Source organism: Talpa occidentalis, unplaced genomic scaffold (genome assembly GCF_014898055.3).
Source record: "Talpa occidentalis isolate TD23 unplaced genomic scaffold, MPIMG_talOcc4v2.1 talOcc4.6, whole genome shotgun sequence".
Classification (NCBI taxonomy): domain Eukaryota; kingdom Metazoa; phylum Chordata; class Mammalia; order Eulipotyphla; family Talpidae; genus Talpa; species Talpa occidentalis.
Window position 1 is genome coordinate 78295864 of NW_023604972.1, and position 26110 is coordinate 78321973.

The following is a 26110-nucleotide window of genomic DNA, read 5'->3' on the forward strand; positions in this document are numbered from 1 at the left end:
CCCTATTCCAGGTGCCCGCCATCAGGCATTCATTCAGGACCACTGGGATCCATCATTAATGCTAATGGCGGGAAGGTGGAACAGCCTGATAATTTTTCACTTACCCTACATCATAGTCATAGTAATGAGTTAAAATACCGCCATAAGAACTCCATTTTCCTTATCTTTGAAGTGTAATATTTAATTATTTTGACTAAAATTTGAGACTGAAGTATTTTCGGGATCTCAGGAGGGTGACTTTAGAACTATTTCTAAGTAAATCACTTAGTGGTCATCTATTCACATGCATTTTGGTTCAATCTCAGAAACGAAAGTCCCTAAGTTAATTCTTTTTTTAAAACAAATATTTATGCATACAAAAACTGGGGTACAGGTCAGAGGTGTGGGGGGGTGAGAGGATTCACCAGTGATAGAGACCACTGGGATCCATCATTAATCCTAATGGCAGGAGGGCAGAAAAGCCTGATAATCACTGTAGGGTCGGGAATGACACAGTGTAGGTTTTCTATGATCCAGCAGACTAGGTAAAGGAGGAGTCAGAGTCCTCAGTGGTTTTTTGCAGGTCTTTTATTGGGATTACCAGGTACACAGAAGGCAAGGGTGCCTCCCAGCCCTAGCAAGTCTTCACTCTATCTGGGCTTTCCAGTCTTCTCTGCTTCTCTCTCAGCTTCTGTTTGTTTTCGGCTTCTTGGCTTCTGCTGCTGCTGGCATCCCCGTGACGCCGCCCTGAAAAGTCCAGTCTCTCAGCCCAGGTGTACCCACTTCAGGTGCCCGCCATCAGGCTTGCATGCAGGATCACAGGGTTCTCTCATCTATTCTGATGGCGGGAGGGCAGAAAAGCCTGGTACCTTTTACTTACCCTACAATCACTTACCCTACAGTGTTCAAATGCAGAGATGAAGTCATCTTTCTCTTGATAAAAGATATCTCTGAGATTTCAAGAACTAAGACCTAGGTTACATTTGTTCTCAAAGTCGGAATAAGTCATTATTTAAAATGCAGACAGTTCTTAAAATTTTTGAACATTTACTCTTTCAAAGATGAGAAGGCAAGGTTACGGTGAAGGTCTGAACAACCTGCGGAGGCCTAATAGACACCCCTTTGCCACTTTTTTAAGAAACTTGGTGATATTTTTATAGGGCACTAGACACAGTTTGAAAACTAGATCTGAGACCCAGGTGTTAGATGATGAACACATCATGGCTTAGTTACGGTGTCAGCTTCATCTCTTCTGGTCTCAATTAAGCACTTCACTAAACCTACTGGCAGGACCGGAGCCACTTTATTAAGAGCTCTTCCCACATTGAGTAATCTCCACCGGCATCCTGCTCATCCTTCAGAGGTGTGAGAGCGGGCTGGGAGGGTGTGTGTCCTCTGTGCTCCCCATTTGAGGAATGGCATGTGAGGAGCAGCTACAGGAATAGCTGGTTTGGGATTAAACAGGGCTAAAGGAATGCAAAATATAACACTCAGGTAAGAATAAAACTTGGAAATGTGAACAATGGGAAGCAGGGTGAGCTTTTGCTACACTTATCAATGAAACATACTACTAGATATTTTTGGCAGGAGAATATTAAACTTTCCAGACCTCTCAACACTTAACCAATAGATACCAGTTTATGACACTGATGGCAATTTTAGTGGCGTGACATGATAAGTTAGCCAGACCAGCCATTCATTTCCCTTGGACCATGACAATGCCCTACATGGTTATAATTTTCTCTTCACACTTACATGACCCAAGGTTGAATCTCTCATTCTCATTTTCTTTGGTATGAAGCATTTAAATGTTAATATTTTGGTAATGAAAAGAGACTGGTCCTTAAGAATCATAAGGTTATGAAATTTCATATGCTGAATAAAGCATAAGTAAATGTAAGTATCAAAATATTTGTAAATAGTGCTACAGTGAATGTAAGAATGTATATATCCCTCAAATTATTGTTTTTGCATTATTTGGGTTGCCTTTTTAAAAAATATTTATGCACACAAGAACTGGGGTACAGGCCAGAGGTATAGGGGGTGAGAGGATTCACCAGAGAGAGAGTGGGGAGCAGAAGAGGCAGATCTACCGAAATACACAGCTGAGGGGAGCAGCAGGTGAGCCAGGAGAGGTCTGTGGTGCCATGCGGGCAACAACCTGGCTGGAGATCAAGCTCACGCTGCAGTGGCTGTGGACAGCTTCATAGGTTGCGTCTCAACCCCTTGTTCCACCAGGAAGGCCCTGGGTTGCCTTCTTCTGTGGTCTACAAAGCATAGAGATTATAGATAACATTTTTACTGTTGCTCCATTTAAGGAAAACTAGTATCCATTACAATTATCATCCAAGTTAATATTAATATGCAATAATATATTTGTAGGGGAAGTGAAATGGTCAGCCTTTTACACCCCTGGCTGCTGTGGCTATCACCTGAGGCCCCTATTATGTTAATTCAGGAGATGCTTGGGAGCGTGGGCTCAGGGCACACATGCCTGATGGTGGACACCTGCAGTATGGTGTGGGCATGTGTAAGTGGGCACACCTGAGCCTGGAGGCTGAGGCTATCAGGGTGGCATCACAGAGAAGGAGGAGCAGAACAGCGACAAGTGACTATGAGAGAATGCCAGAGAAAGCCCAGAGGAAAAATCATGTAGGGATTCACAGAGGGGCCCACGTTCTGTCTCCCTGCTGACTTGTTTCTCCTGTGTATATTAAAAGACCTGTGGGGATGATGCCAAGGGCTCCCAGTTTCTCTTTTAAGCTGCCTGAACTGACGATGAGCCTACCTGGCCTGGGATGGTTGCAGAACAATATTAAATTTGATGTAATATATTGTATATACCCTAATTAATTATTAATTTAAAAGCAGTATATCTGGGAGCCTAAGATGGCAGAATAGGAAGAACTTGTGCTACCTCCTCTATGCTCACAACAAATCTATACCTAAATATGGACTAAACTGTACAGACGCTGACCTGAAACCCAGACAAGTAGTGCTTCCCCAACAAAGGATAAAAAGGTAACACCCAGAAGAATGGATGAGACAGATGCTCTCACCGAGGGAGGAACACCAGCACAAAGGCAGCAAGACCCAAAAGCTCTAGGTGTTGGACTTTTCCCTCAGAAGCAGGAGGAGGGGTGTGCCAAATACCCAATGCCCCAAGCCTATGATTCTGCACAGCTGAGACAAGCTCTGGGACGCCCTGGGACAGAGGGAAGTAATCCCAGGAAAATGGAAAAGACAGTAGAGACTAAGAGGCCCTTAATAGGGATGAGACTAGACGCACTTGCTCTGGGACTCAAAACAATAACCCCTATTTTTTTATTTTAAAGAAATATTTATTTATTTATACACGCACTGGGTACAGTCAGAAACGCGGAAGGGTGAGAGAATTCACCAGAGCCAGAGTGAGGAACAGAACAGGCAGACTGACAAAATACTCTGCTGAGGGGAGCAGCGGACGCAGCAGGAGAGGTCTGTCGCGCCATGTGGGACACTATCTGGCCGCCGGGGATTGCACCGGCGCTGCAGAGGCTGCGGGCAGCTTCGCAGCCCAGTGCTGAACCGCTGCGCCACCAGGGGAGGCCCAATAACCCCTGTTTGAGCAAGGCACAGCCCATATGAAGGAACCACGTGTAATATCCTTACAGCACTGGGCCGGGAGGCAAAGAACACTAGGAAATCATGTGGTATTGGGGGTTACTGGAAGGCATTATCTAGGCAACCTTCAGAAAACTTGCCATTAACAGCATGGGTGGGCACCATTTAGGAACCAATCTTCCATCCAAGGTCAAATCTCTGAAGAGCATTTCATCCAGATTGTGAAAGTAGCCTGGCTAGCCAGGGGTCAAGAGACAATGAGCAAGAAGTCCCCTGCCCACAAATAGGCTAGGCTCCTGCTATCTATGTAATGCCTGCTTGCAGGCCGGCTCGCAAACATGCCAGGGCCTACTAAAACAGATGGCCAGCAAGTGGATACTGCTACTAGCCCAACATTTGCCAGAACCACCCCTGCAGCTCTCATGTGTGCTTTGTATCCTGCATCAGTGGATAATGGATAATGCCCCTTACATCGATGGATAAATCCTCCAGACAGAAATCAGTAAGAAAACATCCATCTGAAGTGACACATTTAGACTAGATGGACATAATTTAGATATACAGAACATTCTATCTCCATCCAGAGCAGTAAAATACACATTCTTCTTTAGTGCACATTGAATTTTTTTAAAAAATTTATTTCTGCATATAAGAATTGGGGTACAGGCCAGAGGTGCTGGGGGTGAGAGGATTCACCAGAGACAGAGTGGAGAGCAGAACAGGCAGATCTACTGGAATACACTGCTGAGGGGAGCAGCAGGTGTGACAGGAGAGGTCTGCTGCACTGTGTGGGGTCAGCTTCCTGGCCAGGGATCGAACTCGTGCTGCAGTAGCTGCTGATAGCTTCATAGTGCTGAGAGTTAATCCCTTGCGCCACCAGGGAGGCCCACACATTGAACATTCTTAAGAATAGATCACATGTTGGGACAGAAAGCAAAGCTCAATAAATGGATTTATTATTATTTTTTTTTTAATTGAGGTAACATTTGTGTGCAACAACTGTATATGACTCAGAGCTAAAGGATCACATCTTTGCAGATATATTTTACCACCCCACGCTGAACCACAAATGTAACCATAGTTACATGGTCAACTATGCCCCTAATTCCTTTGCTCTCTAACTTGTCCTTCCCCCACAGATAGCCTCAACTTTACAGTAAAATTTGTAAAGTTTGTTTTGGTTTGGTTTTGTCTGACCCCTGGTTTTGTTTCTCTATAGGCTCTATAGGAGTGAAATAATCTGGAATTTGTCTTTCTCTTTCTGGCTTATTTCATTTAGCATAATCTCCTTCCAGTTCCATCCAAATCATCACAAATGGGAAGAGTTCATTTTTTTAAATTGTTGAGTACTATTCCATTGCACACACACACACACACACACACACACCATTGTCCTAATCAACTCCTCTGTCCTTTGGCACTTAGGTTGATTCCATAACTTGACTTTTTTTTTAAAGATTTATCTATTTTATTTTTATACAAGCACTGGGTACAGTCAGAGGAGCGGGAGGGTGAGAGAATTCACCAGAGCGGAGAGCAGAACAGGCAGAGTGATGAGGTACACTGCTGAGGGGAGCAGCGGGCGGCAGGAGAGGTCTGTGCGCCATGTGGGACCCTCGCCTCGTGGCCGGGGATCGAACCGGAGCTTCAGAGGCTGCTGGCAGCTTTGCAAGCCACTGCTCAACCACTGCACCACCGGGGAGGCCCCCATAACTTGACTTTTGTAAATAATATTGCAGTGAATGTAAAATTATATACATTAGTTTTAACTCAATTTATAAAACGAAAAAGGAAAACAATGTATCTTATCCCCAATAGACTGCAATGTGTTGGGTAGGAAGGTAGGAAAAATATTGCATTGTGATTCATTCAATATTAATTGAATAAGTCAATGAAGTATTACTGGATCTTTTAAAATAAATTATCATGAATACTTACTACATGTTTGGCTGGCTAAAAGAAATATTTCATTTGTTCCAAATGGCCTGTGTGAAATTATATACTTTTAAAGTTGCATTCGGAGTTTGAACACAAATCTTCCACATCTTAGTTACAACTGTGACTTAGAATTAAAATAAACATTTAAAAAATATACATATAATTGTGTTTTTTGTTTGCTTGTGTTCATAATAAAAAATAGACTTAGCGATACTACATTTGCTACAAATGTGAAGGTACCACGACATGTGAACCATTGGGTCTTGGGAATTGGTACTCTTATAATCCTATGACCCTAAGATGGTGAAAATCTCTAGTTACTTAGTTGAAACATGTTAGGGCAGAAATACCTGCTGAACCTGAGAGGATGGCCTGAGTCAGAGCTCACCAACCTTCCCCAAGAGGTCTGGGAACTCTGCCAGTGAGACTGAAGGATGAGTCATCCAGGGGAAACACTTACTCTCTGTGATTTATTAATGGACATTTTGTGATTTTGGTTTTAGTTGGAGCATTACGAGGGAGAAATGAGAATAACTTGGTCTTGAATTCCTGTATGATTTAGGCTTCTGGTCTTCAGAGATTTCTCTCAGGCCAACAAAGAAAGCAAGATATATTTGTCAAGAGATACTGCCCTTGGTTTCAACTGGAAACACAGTGTGAGACAAGGATTCCATTGCAAGTAGTTAATGCAAGATCATCCCAGGAAACAACAGCAGGGGACTGAGTGAGTTAGGGCAAGAAAGGAAACCAATAAAGACTCAGTCATAAAGCAAGTGACTAATGTGGTTAACTGTTTTAAATTGATGCTCATTACCTCTGGGAAACAGAGCCAATATAAAAGGTGCACCTCAAGTTACGTAACCCTAGGAGTCAGGCAGACGAGAGATTCTATCCATCAATCTCTTTTAGTGTCATTGACTAATCTCTGAGATCAGTAACTGGCACGTCAACTGGCCAAGAATAAGCCAAATGCTTTCAATAGCTAGAGGTGCAGGCCAGAGGTGTGTGTGTGGGGGTGGGGGGCGGTGTGAGGATTCACCAGAGACAGTGGGGAGCAGAACAGGCGGATCTACTGAAATACACTGCTGAGGGGAGCAGCGGGAGAGGCAGGAAAGGTCTGCTGAGCCATGTGGGTTTCTCCCTAGCCAGCTGGGGATCGAACTTGTGCTGCAGTGGCTGTCGGTAGCCCGATAGTGCTGTATTTGATCCCTGCACCACCAGGAAGGCCCTATGCATATTCTTTAACATAGTGTAACTCTTAACACTTAGAGGTATGGATGTCAAGTTGGCTTTTAACATATTCTCTTCCTTCTACCTATGCAATATCTCTAAATAACTTTGTCCTTGCTGTTGTTATTACTCTAGTTCAGATCCTTTTTCATCTCATTTGGATTAAACTTTATGACTTGTATCTTAAATTCTTGCCTGTTGCCATATGGATTTTACTGCAAAACACTTCATCTCTTGTCATTCCCTGCCCCCAACTCTTTGGTCTAAAAACCAAATTCTACATTGTTCAGCCTGGGATTTGAAAGTTTCTTAGGTGGGCTGCTGTCCATGTCGGGTCTCTTTAGCTCCTTTGGAACATGTACTGTGCCCCTGTTGGTATTTATTTGTATTGATCCTTCCTGGAAGTTTCTTCCTTTCTGTGTACGGGACACCATTCTTTGAAAGTTTAAGTGTTAGAACAAAAAGTCTCTCCTGATATGTTAAAAATAATAATTTTTACTACCTCATCTTGGCATAGTTATACGGTCAATATCCGCATATTAGTTTTATCCACCGTAGTAGGTTGCATCTTTTACAGCTTCTTGCTCATGACAATGTTCCAAATACGTTGATTTTTTTTCTTAATGGCTAAAGGAAGGCAATGTATCTCTTTAGCTGGAACACCTAGATAATGATGTTAAACATCTTTGTATTGTTTACTATCCATGGATACTGAGTGACTTTTAAGAGGTACAAATTAAGATATATTCTTAATGCCATGTAGCACATCTATAAATGATGCTGATGAGTCAAACAGGAATGTGTGAAAAGTCATTGTAAACTTTGACAGTTGCAGCCTTTAACAAGGACTATAAATACCTAAAGAGGACTCTTGAAGAGTGAAGGATATTAATGGAACACAATGTTCTATTTAGATTATTTAAACACATGATTTTGAAAATGCAAAATTACAATATTGTTTGTAATTTTCTACACACTGGGTCTTAGCTGATTATTTTCAAACCACTTGAAAATAAGTAAATAAAAACATACATGGCTGGTTTTAATGTTTTTGATCCCATGTATGTTTTTTTTTCCCTAGATCATAGTTTTTGAACGCAAACATTCGTCTTTCCATTAAGGTCATTCAGTTTCCCTGTTTCTTTTCTCTTCCATGCCACGCCCAAAGACCCCTTCGACCCGTTCCCTTGATCCCTCCTTCTTAAACTCAGACACTTCATTTATTAGTGTGTTCAATAAATTTTATAGGTGTTTTACTTACTGATTTGTCTGCTATGGAAATGTCCAAGTTTGTCTTTGACATTCTGATTTGCTTTACTATCTGTAATACTGTCTGTAAATGGCAATGTTTTATTTTTCCTTATAGCTGAAAAGTATTCCATTGGGTGGATATACAATTTCTCCTGGATCTAATCCTCTGTCAGTGGACACTTAGATAGTTTCCATATTCTAGTCATTACAAACAATACTTTCATAAACACTGTAGAGAATGTAATTTTTTGAGTTGGTAGTTTCATGTATTTTGGATAGATGCCCAAGAGTGGGATTACTGGGTAATATAGTATTTCTACTTTTATTTTATTTTTTTAAATATTTATTTATGCATACAAGAGTTGGGGTACAGGCCAGAGGTAGGCGGGGGGAGGATCCACCAGAGACAGAGTGGGGAACAGAACAGGCAGACTGACTGAAATACACTGCTGAGGGGAGCAGCGGGTGAGCCACAAGAGGTTTGCTGCGCCATGTGGGTTTCTCCCTGGCCAGCCCGGGGTTCTAACTCTTGCTGCAGAGGTGGATTGCTTCACAGTGCTGTGCTATAGGGTAAATGGTTTTTCAGGCTTTTCTGCCCTCCCACAGTTAGGATTGCCCTGCCTGATGGGGCACCTGCAGTAGTTACATTGTTGCAAACTATCTTGTTTACTTCTGTGGGCCATGGGAGGAGTATTGAGATAGTCACCAGAAGAAGCAGGAGAAGAAGCAAAAGGGAAGCAGGAGAGAGGCAGGAGAGAGAAGGTGAGAGAGAAGCTAGAGAAGCCCAGAGTGAAGACTTGCTGGGGGCTTGGAGGCGTAGTGGCCTCCTGGCCCCACCCTGGCACCCCTGCCTGCCGTGTACCTGGATGCTGCACTACATGTAAAGCTCAATAAAAGCCTGAGAAACCTACCGAGGGCTCCAGGACTCCTCCTTCACCCAACTGCCGGATCAGAAAACCTGCTCTGTGCCCATCCTGCCCCTACAAGTCTTTAACCCCTTGCACCACCAGGGAGGCTTCCACTTTTATTTTTTTAAGGTAAATTCAGATAGCTCTCCAAAATGGCTATAGCAGTTTACAATCCCACCAACTATGTAATAAGGTTCCTCTTTCTCTGCATCCTCTTCAGCATTTGTTATTGGGGGTCTTTTTGATATGTACCACCCTCTCAGATGTAAGATGATATCTAATTGTGTATTTGATCTCATCTCCCTTTTCAAAAGTGATAATGAACACTTTTTCATGGATCTGTTGCCTCACTCTGTTACCAGAAGACAGCACATCAATTGGATAGCTTCTGGAGAGCCTCTTTGGTGAATTGTAGGTTTAGATCTACTGCTCATTTATTTATTAGCTTGTTTTTATTATCTGGTTGAGTAAGTTTTTATATATTTTTTGGATAGTAACCCCTTGTTGGTTATATAATGTGTAAGTATTTGTTCTGATTTGGTAGGATATCTTTTTAATTCACTCATATTTTCTTTCCCTGTGTAAACACTTTTTAATTTGAGGTAATCAGTTTTTAATTTACTCATATTTTCTTTTCCTGCATAAAGACTTTTTTTTTCTTTTTTTTTTAAATAATAAATTTTATTTTTATATTCCCCATACAATTGCAGCCCCCCCATTCTGACCCCAATCCCTCCCCTCCCACCCCCGCCCCCCTAAAAGTGTCTCTGGTTCGTAGTTTTTTGTTGATTTTGATTTTCACTTTCTTATAGTTATTCGTTTTCCTGGTCCTTTATTTAAGTTTTCTAGATGCCTGCTATGAGTGAGACCATCCGGTATTTTTCTTTTTCTTTTTGGCTTATTTCGCTGAGCATGATCCCTTCCAGTGCCATCCATGTTGCTGCAAATTGCATGTGTTTATCTTTTTTGAATGCTGAGTAATATTCCATGGTATATATGTACCACATCTTCTTGATCCAGTCATCTATTTTTGGGCATTTGGGTTGTTTCCAAAGCTTAGCTATTGTAAACAGTGCTGCTATAAATATAGGGGTGCAGGTGTTCTTTGGAATTGATGTTTCTGTGTCCTTTGGGTAAATACCTAGGAGTGGAATTGCTGGATCATATGGAAGCTCTATGTTTAGTAGGTCCAGAAATCTCCACACAGCTCTCCACAGTGGTTGGACCAGTTTGCACTCCCACCAACAGTGCAGAAGAGTTCCTTTTTCTCCACACCCTCGCCAACATTTGTTGTTGCTAGTTTTTTTAATATGTGCCATTCACACTGGTGTAAGATGGTATCTCATGGTAGTTTTGATTTGCATTTCCCTGATGACAAGTGATGTTGAACATTTTTTCATATGCATGTTGGCCATTTGCATTTCCTCTTCAGAGAAGTTTCTTTTTAGCTCTTCTGCCCATTTTTTGACTGGATTCTTTTCTTTGTTGTTGTTGAGTCTCATCAGCTCTTTGCAGATTTTTGTGATCAGTCCTTTATCATTAGTGTTGTGTGCAAAAATGTTCTCCCAGTTGGTGGGGTTTCTCTTTGTTTTTGTTATTGTCTCTTTTGCTGTGCAGAAGCTCTTTAATTTGATGTAGTCCCAGCTGTTTATCTTCACCTTCACTATCACTGCTTTGGGTGATGTGTCTGTAAAGATGTCTTTGATGTGCAAATCACGTAGTGTTTCGCCTATATTTCCTTCTATATATTTTATGGTTTCAGGTCTTATGTCTAGTTCTTTAATCCATTCTGAGTTGATTTTTGTGTATGGTGTGAGGTAGTGGTCAAGCTTCATTCTTTTGCATGTAGCGACCCAGTTTTCCCAGCACCATTTATTGAACAAACTTTGTTTGCTCCAATGCATAGTCTTTGCTCCTTTGTCAAAGATTAGTTGACCATAAATCTGTGGGTTTATTTCTGGATTTTCTATTCGATTCCATTGGTCTATATGTCTGTTCTTGTTCCAATACCATGCAGTTTTGATGATTATGGCTTTGTAGTAGTGTTTGAAGTCTGGGAGTGTGATGCCTCCATTCCCTTCTTTTTTTTTCAGGAGAGCTTTGGCTATTCGGGGTTTTTTGTGATTCCATATGAATTTCATCAATAATTGTTCTATTTCTTTGAAGAATGACATTGAAATTTTGATTGGAATAGCATTGAATCTGTATATTGCTTTTGGAAGGATGGCCATTTTAATAATGTTTATTCTTCCAATCCATGAGCAGGGGATGTCTTTCCATTTCTTTGTGTCTTCTTCTATTTCTTTTAACAGTGTTTTATAGTTTTCTTTGTATAGGTCCTTTACCTCTTTTGTTAGATTTATTCCCAAATATTTGATTATTTTTGTTTCAATAAAAAAAGGGATGGTTTTTTTGATTTCTTCTTCTTCAGATTTATTGTTTGTGTATAGGAAGGCTACTGACTTTTGCGTGTTGATTTTGTATCCTGCCACTTTACTGAACTGATTGATGAGTTGAATTAGTTTTTCTGTGGACTTTTTGGGGTTCTCTATGTATATTATCATATCATCTGCAAATAGTGATAGTTTGACTTCTTCTTTTCCTATTTGGATTCCTTGGATGTCTTTCTCTTGTCTTATTGCTCTGGCTAGGACTTCCAGTATTATATTGAAAAGCAGTGGTGAGAGTGGACATCCTTGTCTTGTTCCAGATCTTAATGGAATTGCTTTCAGCTTTTCACCATTGAGAATGATACTGGCTGTTGGCTTGTCATAGATGGCCTTTATGATGTTGAGGTATGTTCCTTGTATCCCAAGAATTTCAAGGGCTTTTATCATGAATGGGTGTTGCACTTTGTCGAAAGCTTTCTCAGCATCTATTGATATTATCATATGGTTTTTATATTTCTTTTTGTTGATGTGTTGGATAACGTTGATTGATTTTCGGATGTTAAACCATCCTTGTGTCCCTGGAATGAATCCTACTTGGTCGTGGTGAATTATCTTATGGATACATAGTTGGATTCTGATAGCTAAAATTTTATTGAGGATTTTTGCATCAGTGTTCATTAGGGAGATTGGCCTGTATTTTTCCTTTTTGTGTTGTTCTTGTTTGGTTTTGGTATTAGTGTAATGTTGGCTTCATAGAACGTGTTTGGTATTGTCCCTTCCTTCTCAATTTTTTGGAAGAGTTTGTGAAGAATAGGCACTAATTCGTCTCTGAATGTTTGGTAGAATTCATTTGTAAATCCATCAGGTCCTGGGCTTTTGTTTTTGGGGAGGTTTTTGATTACCATTTCAATTTCGCTGCTTGTAATTGGTCTGTTTAGGTGTTCTATTTCTTCTTTATCTAGCTTTGGGTGATTGTAGAGTTGTAGGAATTTGTCCATCTCCTCTAGATTGTTAAACTTGTTTCCATATAACTGTTCATAGTAGTTACTGATTATTCTTTGGAATTCTGCTGTGTCCGTTGTGATTTCTCCTCTTTCATTGATGATCCTGTTTATTTGTGCTTTCTCCCTTTTTTCCTTTGTGAGCCTGGCTAGGGGTTTGTCTATTTTATTGATTTTTTCAAAGAACCAGCTCTTGGTTTCATTGATCTTTTGGATTGTTTTTTTAGTTTCAATTTCATTTATTTCTGCTTTGTTTTTATTATTTCTTTTCTTCTACTGGTTTTGGGGTTTTTTTTTTTGTTCTTTTTCTAGATCTTTGAGCTTCGAGATTAGGTTGTTTCTTTGAGTTCTTTCTTGTTTTTTGATGTGAGCTTCTATTGCTATATATTTTCCTCTTATTACTGCTTTTGCTGCATCCCATACATTTAGGATATTGGTGTCCTCCTTGTCGTTCAATTCAAAGAATTTTTTAATTTCTTCTTTGATCTCCTCATTAGTCCAGTGGTCTTCCAGTAGTGTGGTTTTTAATCTCCATGAAGTAGGAAAGTTCCTTGCCTTCTTTTTATGGTTTATTTCTAGTTTGATGCCTTCATGGTCAGAAAAGATGGTTGATATGATTTCAATCTTGGTGTATCTGTTGATGTTTGTCTTGTGCCCCAGTATGTGATCGATCCTGGAGAATGATCCGTGTGCGCTTGAGAAAAATGTGTACTCCGTTTTTTTGGGGTTTAGTGTTCTATAGATGTCTGTTAAGCCCAATTGCTCTAGGTCCTTATTTAGAGCTTTGGTTTCTTTACTTATTTTTTGTCTTGTTGATCTATCCATTGTTGATAGTGGTGTGTTGAAGTCTCCCACTACGTATGTGTTTTCTCTGATGTCTGTTTTCAGAGAGGACAACAGTTGTCTGATATATTTTGGTGCTCCTTCGTTTGGTGAGTATATGTTAATGAGTGTTATTTCTTCTTGAAGTATTGTCCCCTTGATCATAATGTAGTGACCATTGGGGTCTCTTTTTATCTTTTTGAGTTTGAAATCTGTTTTATCTGATATAAGTATAGCTGTTCCTGCTTTCTTTTTTGGTCCATTTGCTTGTAGGATTGTTTTCCATCCTTTAACTTTGAGCCTATTTTTATCTTTTGTAGCTAAATGTGTTTCCTGGAGACAGCAAAAGGTTGGGTTTTGTTTCTTAATCCAGGCTGCAACTCTGTGTGTTTTTATTGAAGAGTTTAGTCCATTTCCATTTAGAGTTAATATTGATATGTTAGCATCTGTATTTGCCATTGCGTTTGTCTTTCCTTTGATTTTATTTATTTATTCTTTTAATAACTTTTTTTTTTTGGCCTTCTTTCATTGTTATTCGTCCCTCTGAGGTTCTGGCTTTAGGACTCCTTGTAGTATTTTTTGTAGTGGGGGTTTAGTTGCAATGAAATTCTGGAGTTTCTGTTTGTCTGGGAAGGTCCATATTCTTTCTTCAAAGAGGAAGGAGAGCTTTGCGGGATAGAGAATTCTTGGTTGGCATCTGTTTTCTTGGAGTCTGTTGACTATGTCCCTCCACTCTCTCCTTGCCCGTAGTGTTTCTTCGGAGAAGTCTGATGTCAGCCTGATTGGCTTTCCTTTGAATGTTATCTGTTTCTTCCCTCTTGCCAGCTTCATTATTTTTTCCTTGTCCTGGATTCTTGGGAGCTTTACTATTATGTGTCTTGCTGTATTTTTCCTTTCGTCGTGGAAGTTTGGTGTTCTTCTTGCTTCTTGTATATCAATTTTCAGCTCCTTCTTCACATTTGGGAAGTTCTCTTCAATTATCTCTTTGAATATTTTCTCTGTTCCTACATCTCTCTCCTCTCCTTCTGGGATTCCTATAACTCTTATATTTCCTTTCCTCATGGAGTCAGATAGTTCCCGAAGTCTTTCTTCGTTCTTTTTCCTTCGTACTTCTCTTTCCTTTTCTGTTTTGGTTCTTTTTATTTCTGTGTCTTCAAGAGTACTTATTCGTTCTTCCATTTCATCTATTCTGCTTTCATTGCCTTTCCCAGAATTCTTTAGTTCTTCCATTAATTCTTTGATCTCCTGCATTTCTTTTATTTCCCTCTTTAGGGACTCAATTTCATTCTTCTGATCGAGTTACTGGACCTGATTACATTTTATAAAGATCTGCCTTTACATGGCACCAAAAAAGGGGGGGGGCATTTATATTGAAGGCTGTAGTGATACCAAGCAAGTATTTATGATGTGTCATTCTATCATCTGGTCATTATCAGTTGATTTAGCTGTTATGGTTGTTTGTAATCAGTCCCATTTCACTTATTTTATATGAATTGGCCATCTTTGCTTTATTTCTGTGAATTATGTAAATTTTAGTCATTTCTATACCCCAAATCATCAAATTACTATGCTAATGAAGACAGGCTATATATATTTAGGTCACAGACTCTAAATGTCCTACAAGAAACACTGTTGCTTTCCTAAATCATATTAAATGTGATAAAAAAATTTGCAAGAAGAAGGAAATTGGCCCTGAAAAATTTTAGAGGTTGAACAGAGCAATTACAAGCACAAAACTCCAAAGAGTAATCAGAAGTATCCCTAAGAACAAAAGCGTAGGACCACATGGTTTCACTAGTCAGTTCTATCAAATTGTCAATAAGGATTCAAGCCTTCAACAAGGATGTAATGCCCATTCTTCTCAAATTCCTTAAAAAATTGGAGAGGGGAATTTCTCAGCGAATTTATAAAGTCAACAATGCTTCCATAGAGAGAAAAAATTGGAGACATAGTAAATTCATTATTTGTATCTTATTGTTTTTATAGTTTCTTTTTTGGAATATTTGCCATTCCATCAAATAAAATAAAATACAGACTTCAATCAAATCCCAGCATATTCCACATGGTGATTCCTTTCTTTCCTTTGGTTGATACAGAGTGTTCTGGTTGAGTCAGTGCTGAGACTCATCAATGCTATTTGCATGTAGTTTGACAAACTTTATCTCCCTAGTTGCTAACCCACTGGTAATTTTTTTTTTCCTTCCATATGTTCAGTGCAGGCAAAGTCCTCTTAACTGTCATTGAATCCTTGGGGATACTTTTGGCCTCTTGAGAGAAACATTCCTTACTGCAAAGAAATGATATGGGGTAAACTAGACTTGATAGCAAGCCCTACAGTTTTCAACCCATCAGGGACCACATGAAAAGTGTTAGCAGCATTGAAAAGGAAAGAGAATGGGACAAATGTGGAAGAAATGTATTACTAGGGTCTCTTGTCTCTTTGCTCCTGTGCTTAAAAGAGATCAGATGAAGAGCCCCAAGAGTGGGTAATCATGGAAGAAAATGCTTTAAAGTAGTGCTTCTCAAAATTTAGCAAGCATGAGAATCACCTAGAGAGCTTGTAAAAGCAGAATTCTGAGGTGGTGATTTAGTACATATAGATATTTTATTTTAATAAGGACACAGTTTATCTGCTGCTGACTATGGACCACACTTGGAGCAGATCTATCTGAAAACAGTGACTTTCAAAAATTTGTGAGCATCAGAATCAACTAAGGTTTGTTAAAACACAGATTCTTGAGCTCTGCCCCCAGTAGTTCTGACTCATAAGTCTGGATGAGGACACAGGAGACTGTATTTCTACAAGTTCTAAGTCATGCTGATGCTGCTGGTTCAGGGACCACGCTTTGAAGACGACTCTAAAATGTGGAAGTAAAGGTTGAGTCAACAACACTATATAAAAAGCCCAATGGACCTATCAGTAGGGGTTTTGGGGCAGAGCCAATTTGGAGACTGACTAAAATGCTCTAAGTAAGTAGTCGCAATGACAGTGCTTGGAGCAGTCATTTGGAGACATTTTGTTCAAATCAAATTTTACCTGACTCTCAAAAAACAAGAAATTTTCAATTAATGTATACTTTTGTAGGGTAAGGAAAAATATCAGGCTTTTCTGTCCTCCCACCAGCAGGATAGATGAGGGAACCCTGTGATCCTGAATGCATGCCCGATGGCGGGCACCTGGAGTGGGTACACGTGGGCTAAGACTGTGCTTTTAAGGGCGGCGTCATGGGGACGCCAGGAGAAGCTGAAGCAGAAGCCAAAAGAGAAGCCGAGAAAGAAGTAGCAGAAGCCATGAGAGAAGCAGAGAACACTGGAGGGCCCAGATAGAGTGAAGACTTGCTGGGGGCTGGGAGGACTGCCAGCCTCCCAGCCCCCCAGCACCCCTGCCTGCCATATGCCTGGTGAACCCCAATAAAAGGCCTGCAAAACCACTGAGGACTCTGACTCCTCCTTTACCTGGTCTGCTGGATCCTAGAAAACCTGCTCTGGTGCCTGTTCCTGCCCTTTACAACTGTGTAAAATTTAAAACAGAAGATACAGTTGTAGGGTAAATGAAGTTACCAGACTTTATTACCCCCTCCCTCCATTAGCCTCTATGACCCACACCTGTGGTCTTGCTCTCCTCCCATGATTATGGACACCAGGGCCCAGGGAGCTGGGCATGCATGTATGTATATGTGCATACCTGGCCCAAGGAGAGAGGGGTAAGCAGTTGGTGTCATTGTAAGACATGGCTACAGGGCAACTATGATGATGACTACAAGACAACATTAGACTCAGAGGGAGAGAGAAGAGTGAGCTCGCGTGGAGATTCATTGGGGCAGGGAGGCTGGCAGCCTGGCCCCTGCCCACGCATACCAGCTTATGTGGCAGATTCCTGGATTCAACATTAAAGACCTGTAAAAATCCACCGAGGGCTCCAAGATTCCTTTACCCATCTGCCCAAATCCACAGTGAACCTGTCCATCCTGTGAGTGCTTGCACTAGAACTGTGTTCCAGATTGACTCTGATTATATCTAAGATAGTCTTCCTTTCCTAGAAATTCAAAAAGGCACTAAGATAAAAGTAGAGGAAGATGCATTCTTTTCCAGTGAAAATAATTAGATGAGGAACAAACTCTTATCTTACCCGGGCCTTATGTATTAAAGAAGGGAGTCATTTGACTGTAATATTTTAATGAGCATATGTAGTGCCAGGAAGGCACAGAGCAAGATCTCTATGATCCAAGCAGATGGGTAAAGGAGAGTCCTGGAGCCCTCAGTGGCTTTCCAGGCTTTTTTTTGGCTTTTACCAGGTACAGGGCAGGCAGGGGTGGTTGGGGGCCGGGAGGCTGGCAGGTCTCCCCGTGCCCAGCGAGTCTTCACTCTTCCTGGGCTCTCTAGCGTTCTCTCATGGTGCCTGCTTCTCTGCTGGCTCTTCTTGTTCTCTTCCTTGTGCTCTTTCTCTTCTGCTGTTGTCCCTGTGACGCCGCCCTTATAAGCCCAGTCTCAGCCCAGGTGTACCCAACTATGCATGCCCACACCCTACTCCAGGTGTCCGCCAACAGGCATGCATTTAGGACTGCAGGAATCCATCATTAATGCTAATGGTGGGAAGGTGGAAAAGCCTGATAATTTTTCACTAACCCTACATCATAGTAATAGTAATGAGTTAAAATACTGCCATAAGAACTCCATTTTCCTTATCTTTCAAGTGCAATATTTAATTTTTTGGCTAAAATTTGAGACTGAAGTTTTTTCAGGATCTCAGGAGGGTGACTTTCAAAATATTTCTAAGTAAATCACTTAGTCGTCATCTATTCATGTGCATTTTGGTTCAATCTCAGAAATGAAAGTCCCTAAAGGAATTCTTTTTTTTTTTAAATATGCATACAAGAACTGGGGTACAGGTCAGAGAAGTGGGGGGTGAGAGGATTCACCAGAGACAGTGTGGGGAACAGAACAGGCAGATTGACTGAAATACACTGCCTAGGGGGGCAGTGGGCAAGACAGGAGAGGTCTGCTGCACCATGTGGGTATCTCCCTGCCTGGGGATTGAACTCATGCCTCAGTGGTTGCGGATAGCTTCGTAGGTTGCGTCTTAACACCTTGTGCCACCAGGGAGGCCCCCCTAAGGGAATTCTGAACCCAAATACTCCTTTGGAATAAAACCTTCCTCTATGACAGAGGTATTAACTGGAGGCTGAAATCAACCCATCCTGAGGATGCTTGACCAGAATCACCTGGTGGGAAAGCGCCACATGTACGTGATAGCCTCACACGGCTGCTTTCTCCCCAACTCCCTTTCCTCCCACTCAGAATTCTAGCCAACCTATGGATGAGAATTTGTAGGATTCTTTAGGGATGATGGGGCAGAAAAAGGTAATTAAATACTGGATTTGAGCCTGGTGTATTAAGATTATGTTCGTAGATTTCATCCACTGAGAGTTTTCATCAGAGCATACTCTTTCCCTTAGGTCATGTATTTCCCTCTTCTAGGAAACTCAGGGAGATGGTTTTAAATGGTTGAGCACAAATTGGTCCTCCTTGCTAGAAGTAACTCAGAGTTCATAAGTGATTTATCAACTGTGGGTAAGCCGGTGACTTTCCCATATGTAAAAAGTAAACATATTGTAGGGCAAGTGAAAAAAAACAGTTTTCTCAAAGTTTCTCAGGCTGGTTTTTGCTGTGACCTTCCAGCACAGGTTGCCTAATAGATAACATGTAACCTTGAGATGTGGTCTGCATGTGCAGGAAGCACGAAATACTAATGTAACCCTGATGAATAGTGAAGACTTGCTTACATAACCTAAGCATAAATTTGGCCCCGTGCCAGTTTTATTTATAAACCATATAAAAGTTAATAGGTCTCCGAAGGGGGCCACTGCTCTTGTTGCTGCTGCTGCGACTGAGGAGCCAGCCCTGGGCTCCCTGCCCTCCGAGGAACCACCACTGCTGCTGCCTCTAGAGGTACCAGGCCAGCTACCCACCCCAGGCTGCCGATGCTGCTGCTGCTGCTGCTGCTGCTGTGTATGTATCGTGTCTCCTGCTGCTTCAACAAAGACATATTGTCAGGCCTGCCCAGGGCTCCCTGTCTCTTCTCCTTCTGCCAGCTTGGGGCGCTGGCCCTACACAAATAACTCAGGAAGACACAGTGATAACTTGACACCATTTGTAAAAAGTCTTTCGGATACAGAGGACCTAGCAACAGTAGTTTAAATGTTTGCTTGAAGTCAATGATTAAAATTCTTTCCTGAAGTTGTGCTTTCTCCTGATAAGTCAAGATTAGGAATTTGGGGACTGGAGGAGGGCTAATATTCTGCTTCGAAAAGAAAGCAAAGACAATGATCACTTGAATCAAGCACATCGTTATGAAGGTAATGATGATTCTCTCCTTTGGTTCATTACCTTTTTGGAAGGTTATACATTTGAAAATATCACACTGAACCTCTTTTTAATATTACAAAATGAAGAAGATAAATTTAAATAAATACCAAGAATTAATCAACGAACAGAAGAGAGAGCAAAATTGAATAAAATTAATGTGATTTGCATTAAAATACAGTTCAGCTCAGTTTAACAATCATTTATGAATAGACATTAAATTCTAAGTACCAGTGACACGAAGATGAATAAAAAACCTTTGTTTTCTGTTAATCCTAGCTAAAGTATGTGTGGAGAACTGAAATAAAGAATCCACGCAGAAATAGGAGGTAAAATGTCACAGTGGATAATGTACAGACTTTGGAACTAGAGAGACCTTAAATAAAATCCTGGGCCTTGATTTACTTGTGCAACTTTATTTTTATTTTTTAAAGATTTATCTTCACTTATTTATGCATACAAGAACTGGGGTGGGCTTCCCCGGTGGTGCAGCGGTTGAGCTCCTAATTGCGAAGCTGCCCGCAGCCTCTGCAGTGCCGGTTCAATCCCTGGCTGCTCCCCGGCCACCGGAGGAGGGTCCCACATGGCGCGCAGACCTCTCCTGCCGCCCGCTGCTCCCCTCAGCAGTGTACTTCGGTTCTTCTGCCTGTTTTGCTCCCTGCTCTGGCTCTGGTGAATTCTCTCACCCTCCCGTGATTCTGACTGTACCCAGTGCTTGTATAAATAAACAAACAAACAAATAAACAAATAAATAAATAAATCTTTAAAAAAAAAAAGAACTGGGGTGTAGGCCAGACGTGTGGGGGGTGAGAGGATTCACCAGAGACAGAGTGGGGAACAGAACAGTCAGATCTACTGAAATACACTGCTGAGAAGAGCAGTGGGCGAGCCAGGAGAGGTTTGCTGCACCATGTGGGTTGCTCCCTGGCAGTCCAGGGACAGAATTCCTGCTGCGGTGGCTGGTGATAGCTTGACAGTGCTGACTTTAATCCCTATTTCATCCAAGGTTTAAAAACAGAGATATTTTATTTAAATCCCCAGATTTTTTTCTTGCTTTTCTTGGAAATTTGTTCCACAATTTGTAATTGCTCATGGGAACAACTGGTGGGAGTTGAGGGGAGGCCACCCCTCATGTGCATGTGTTCCCTTGATGGGTAACGAAGAAACTTGGAAGGTTTTAAGCATTTTGATTATGTAATGTATATGCCCTAGGACTGTACTTGTCTCTTCCTGCTGCAGTTGAGGGAAAGGACACAGGTCATTGAGAAGGGGTGGCTGGGCATGGTTTCATCCAAGAAGAGGGATTTGTAATGTTATTCAAGGGAGAAATACTAAAATGAGTAAAATAAGGTTAAGCTTTCTTCTAAGTGAGAGAATATGAATGACACTATCTCCCGTCACCTGCATCCCCTTTCCTTTGAGAGGCTGGAGGATTGGCAGAAAAAGAATCAGTTGTGGACTTTTCTGACCAGAGATGGAGGCAGAGCACTTCCCCAAACATTTTTCCTCCCAGAGGAGCACTGCACACCTTTAGCCTTTGGATGTAGGTGATGTGCCTGGGCTACAAGTAGATATATCACTGGCTGCATATACTAGAATAGGGGCAGGGGAAGGGGTATCAACTTTTCTTTTTTTTAAGATTTATTTATTCATGCATGCAAGAACTGGGGTACAGGCCAGATGTGCGGGGAGGGTGAGAGGATTCACCAGAGACAGAACAGGGAGCAGAACAGGCAGACTGATGGAAATACACTGCTGAGGGGAGCAGAGGACTAGACAGGAGAGGTCTGCCACACCAGGTGGGTGTCTCCCTGGCAGCCCGGGAATTGATCCCATGCTGCAGAGGCTGCAGACAGCTCTTCACGGTGCTGCGCTCAACTGCCTCCTCCACCAGGGAGGCTGAGGGGCATCAACTTTTAAAAATAATTTTAAGAAAGAAAAGGGCTTGAATTAAATCTTGGGAGTAAGAATAGAAATGAGAGAGATTTATATATATATATATATATATATATATATATATCATGTCTCTGGGCTTTGCATACTCCTTTTGCTCCATCAATACACTGTTGCACTCATTTCCTTATCCATACACTATCTCTACTGTGAAGACTTCCATAAGAAGATTTAGATATTTCTTCTTCTCTGTATAATTTCTATTTTATAAATAATTTTATCAAGGAGGTGTTTTGCTGAAATCCTGTCTGCCTGCTTACCAGAATATATTTCTTAAATTTAGGACATAGTGTCTTTGAGAACTGTGACTACCTAACCATATCAATGTACCATAGTTAACCGGACAAAGAATAAAGACCACCAGTGTCAACATGACTTAGCATTTTGTTCCAGAAAACATGGGCCACAAATAGATAAGACTACAAACCAATAGTTTTATTTTCACATCAGGTAATTCCTGCAAATCATTTTATCTGAGACAACAGTCTGCGCATCTAGAACAACATTTCACTTATCAAACTGCAATTTCCCTATAAAGATCCTCCTTTCTTTATGATAACAACCAATCCATTAGAATTATGTCATTATCAGTGTTTAATCCCAATCAATTTTGTGCTTTGAAAGACCTTCTTACTTGGTCTGAGACCGCCAAATTCTATGTATTTTCTCTTCTATGATGATGCTGACCTTGCTTTGGTGATGTTCACTTTTACTGCAGAAAATGATGTTGTCTGGTGCTGACGTTTTGGGATATTGGCATCTTTCAATCTCAATCCAGTCTAGTAGACTAGCACATAGTAGTGTTCAGCAAATATTCATTGAAAAAGGAACTTTAGAGAGAACATCAATCTGGCATGGTGCTTTGGCTGGACAAGGCCATATGGGGAAGAGGCAGGGATGCATCCAAAGCACTAATGTTAATTTGTGCCATCACTTAAAAAATGGTAAAAAACATAAGAAAATATTTTCAGTGAGAAGGATTTTTTTTCTATGTATTTTGAAATTGAGATTCCTGTGATAGAGAAGTAGATATCCAGTTCTATTCTTAGCTCCAGAAGTTCCCCAAAATATAAGGATAGATGGTAGAGGTTGAAAAGATTTTTTTCCTAATCCATGGTTCTTAAAGTATGGTCTTCATGTCAGCGGTCTCAGCACCACCTGGGAGCTTACTAGGAAATGCAAACTTGGGGTTCTGCACCAGACCTACTGAACTGAAACCACTATTGGAAGGGTTCAGGATTTATACATGCTTTCCAGGTGATCCAATATACCATAAAGTTTAAAAACTTTTGCCTTAGTGATTAATCAGAATCACCAGGGTCAAAGATACGAGATTTTATGTTACCCAAACATTGGATTGTGGGTTGCAAATCCTAAGTGGCCTGTTCAGCCATTATTTTGTTACCTACAGTTCTAAATCCTAAGCAAGGTAAGAACAGCCTGGCCAGTTAGGTACAGGAGCCCAGCTCTGCAAGGTGCCTTTCACATCAATCAAGAGCACAAAGCTGGATCATGCTGGGAAAGCTGTGCTCCACGAGGTGGGAACACCCGGTGGGGCATGAGGACCAATGCATAAAACGTACTCCTGTACTTGTACTCCCTACTTATACATCACAAAGTGTGACCGGGAAAGCCTGGGACACCGAAGACCGATGTCTAAAAAGGGACCCCAGAAGCTGACCAGTGGAAAGCCTTGTTGATAAGATTGAAACCAAGTCTGGGGAACTAGGGCTGGATCTCTATTACAATACCAAGTTATCAAGCAGATGAGAAGGGCCTGGAGGGCAGATTCACAACCCCTGATACTATAGATGACAGAGCACCTTTTCTAGTTCACCCATCCCTTTTCTCTTTGTCCTCCTTCCTCTCAATTGAGGCTGCATAATTCTTCTATCAATAAAAAGGCCAGGATCTTGCTCTTTAGCAGCATCTTGCATTTGCTCCATGACTCCCATTTCTTTATGAGTGTGGTGTTTCCTGATGCAACATTGGATGGTGTGCTAGCTAGGAAGTGCAAGTACTGATCCTTCCTACCATGGAGACCTGTGAGGCTGTACAGCAAAGATATTTAACAGATTTACATACTGCATTTACTTTTTTAAAATTTATTTTTGTGGGGTGTGGGCCAGAGGTGGGGGGGGGGTTTGAGAGGATTCACCAGAGGCAGAGTGGGGAGCAGAACGCTTAGATCTACTGAAATACACTGCCAAGAGGAGCAGCAAGCAAGACAGGAGAGGTCTGCTGCACCATATGTAGGTTAGCTCCCTGGTTGGGGAACAAACTCAGGCTGTTGCAGTGATAATGCTGAGACTTGAGCCCTAGGCTGCCAGAGAGGCCCTCCTCCCACACACTACATTTAAATCTCACTATGTAATATTTTCTACTGTGTGCCTTAGGGAGTAAATGTTCTACCCCTGTAGCCTAGGTTTCTAATCTATATGATGATTAAATGAGTTCATATAAATAAAGTGCTTAAATCTGTAATGTTTGTTCCTTTAAAAATATTTATTTTTTTCATAAAGTCTCTACCCTTTTATCTGCTCCACTAAGCATTTCCTGTCTTTATAAGTTCACCCTACACTCTCACCTATCAAAAGTTTCTGCTGCTTAGCTATCAGGTTAATTATCTTACATTGCTTGGCTCACATGAGCCCTTTAATAAATGTATTAGTTGAGTGAATGCATACTTCAGTCTGCAATTCTTTAGGCTTCTCCAAATTTTATAGGTCTTAATATCAGTACTTCTTGTTTGACACTAAATTATACATTCTTACATTATGGCTTGTTTTCTGTTTACATCATAAGCTCTTGGAAGGAAGCATTGTGCCTTTATTCTCTTGTCCACCTACACAACACCTGGCAGAGATGACAACAAAAAGGGATTTCAACAATAATCTATGAAAAATAAAGAACTTAATTTTTTTTGTTCTCAAATCTATTTACCTTACTAATACTTTTGCATTTTTTTAGTCCCTCCTGTGCCTTTCATCAGTATAATCGCAAAACCTCAAATCTCAACTTCTACCTTCTCCCAAGACTCACAAAATGGGGCCTTCCTGGTGGTGCAATGGGTTAAGATGCAACCTGTGAAGCTATCTGCAGCCACTGCAGCACAAGTTCGATCCCCGGCCAGGGCGCAACACACATGGCGCAGCAGACCTCTCTTGACTTGCCTGCTGCTCCCCTCAGCAGTGTATTTCAGTCAATCCACCTGTTCTGCTGCCCACTCTGTCTCTGGTGAATCCTCTCACCCCCCTCACATCTGGCCTGTACCCCAGTTCTTATATGCATAAATAAATAAATCTTTTTTAAAAAGTCACAAAATGAAAGAACAAGGATATTATTCCTGTGTCTGATGTCATCCAGAAAGATGACTTACTATTTTGAACCTCCATGTCAACCTCCTGATTTCTGCATAATATTCCTAAAATTATTTCTTGAGCAAAAGCAAGGGTATTATGAATGACCTGTTACTCTTAAACCAGAATAATGTTGTGCCATCGCTTTCTTTCTAGAAACAGATCTTTAAGGATAAGATACTTATCCTTTATGTAGCCTTATTTTTACCAGCACTTTCCTTCAGCTTTCCCTTACTCTTAATGTGAGTTCTCTGCATTGGGTAATGCTAAGTTAAAATTCTGCTGGGATGTAGGGTTGAAAATTTGCCTTCTTACATAGTTATAAAGCTCTTTAAATATATAGAAAATTAGTGTAATGTATATTATGATAGAAGGCAAACTTTGCAGTCAGAACTGAGATCAATATTCTAGCTGTTACCCATTTACTGTGTGGCCTAATGTAAGCCATTCAACATGTCAGAGTCTATTTACTCATCTATAAGCCACGACATATTCACCTTATGAAATAAATTAAATAGGACAGGTTATGTATTGTACCAAACCCATGGAAGGTGAATTGATGAATATTATTACAAAATAAAGAGAGTAACATACTATAAATCTCAGAAACACAGGCCACTATCAAAACTAAACATTATCATCATCTATAAAGTATGATTTCTGCTATTGTGGACATTAGTTCTATTCTGAAATTCTATTTATGTTCTGTTCAAGAGTACCTCCATCAAATCTCAAGTCTTTTTTATATTTGATTACTGATCTTCAAATAAGAACTTAATTAAATATGTAAGTGAAGGCCTCTCCTATTGAGTGGGAACTCGCCACATTTCTACCTCTCAAAACACTATTCACTGGTCACCTGTGATTCAGTAGTTGAGGATTTTCATGATCTATAGGGAAAATCTGGCTACACCTAACTATTTGCTAAGCCCATGTTAGTATATCCTTTGGGAAACCTAGAATGTCCTTCCTCTAAGTCTGCTAGGAATAATGGTTCTTCTCAAATGCTCTTCCAATTTTTTTCATAAAACTCTAAAAGGAACAGTGAGATACTGGAAATGCAAAACCCACTTATTTTCCTCTTCAGAATAGCATATGCATTCAAAAGGAAAACTGAAAAGAGATCTGTTCTAGGTAGGCAAGATCCAGGTAGTCCTAGGTGGCTAAGAGACCTCTGAAATGCTGTTGGGAAATACTAATATGGCAGAATAGAAATGTATCACATGGTTTGAGAGGGTTTATTTCCATGCTAAGTACTTGGGAAAAAAATCCTGATTAATATTCTGAATCTAATTGTAAGTACCACCAATTAA

General features: G+C 40.8%; 1 long non-coding RNA gene across 1 annotated transcript in view; it reads right to left on the bottom strand.

Annotated features, from left to right (window-relative positions):
- Window positions 1–557: 557 nt before the first annotated feature.
- Window positions 558–26110, bottom strand: part of LOC129144702 (uncharacterized) — a 38101-nt gene continuing 12548 nt past the window's right edge. The window contains exon 4 of the long non-coding RNA XR_008549140.1: window positions 558–2246. This is a non-coding gene — a long non-coding RNA (uncharacterized LOC129144702). The remainder of the gene's footprint in view (window positions 2247–26110) is intronic.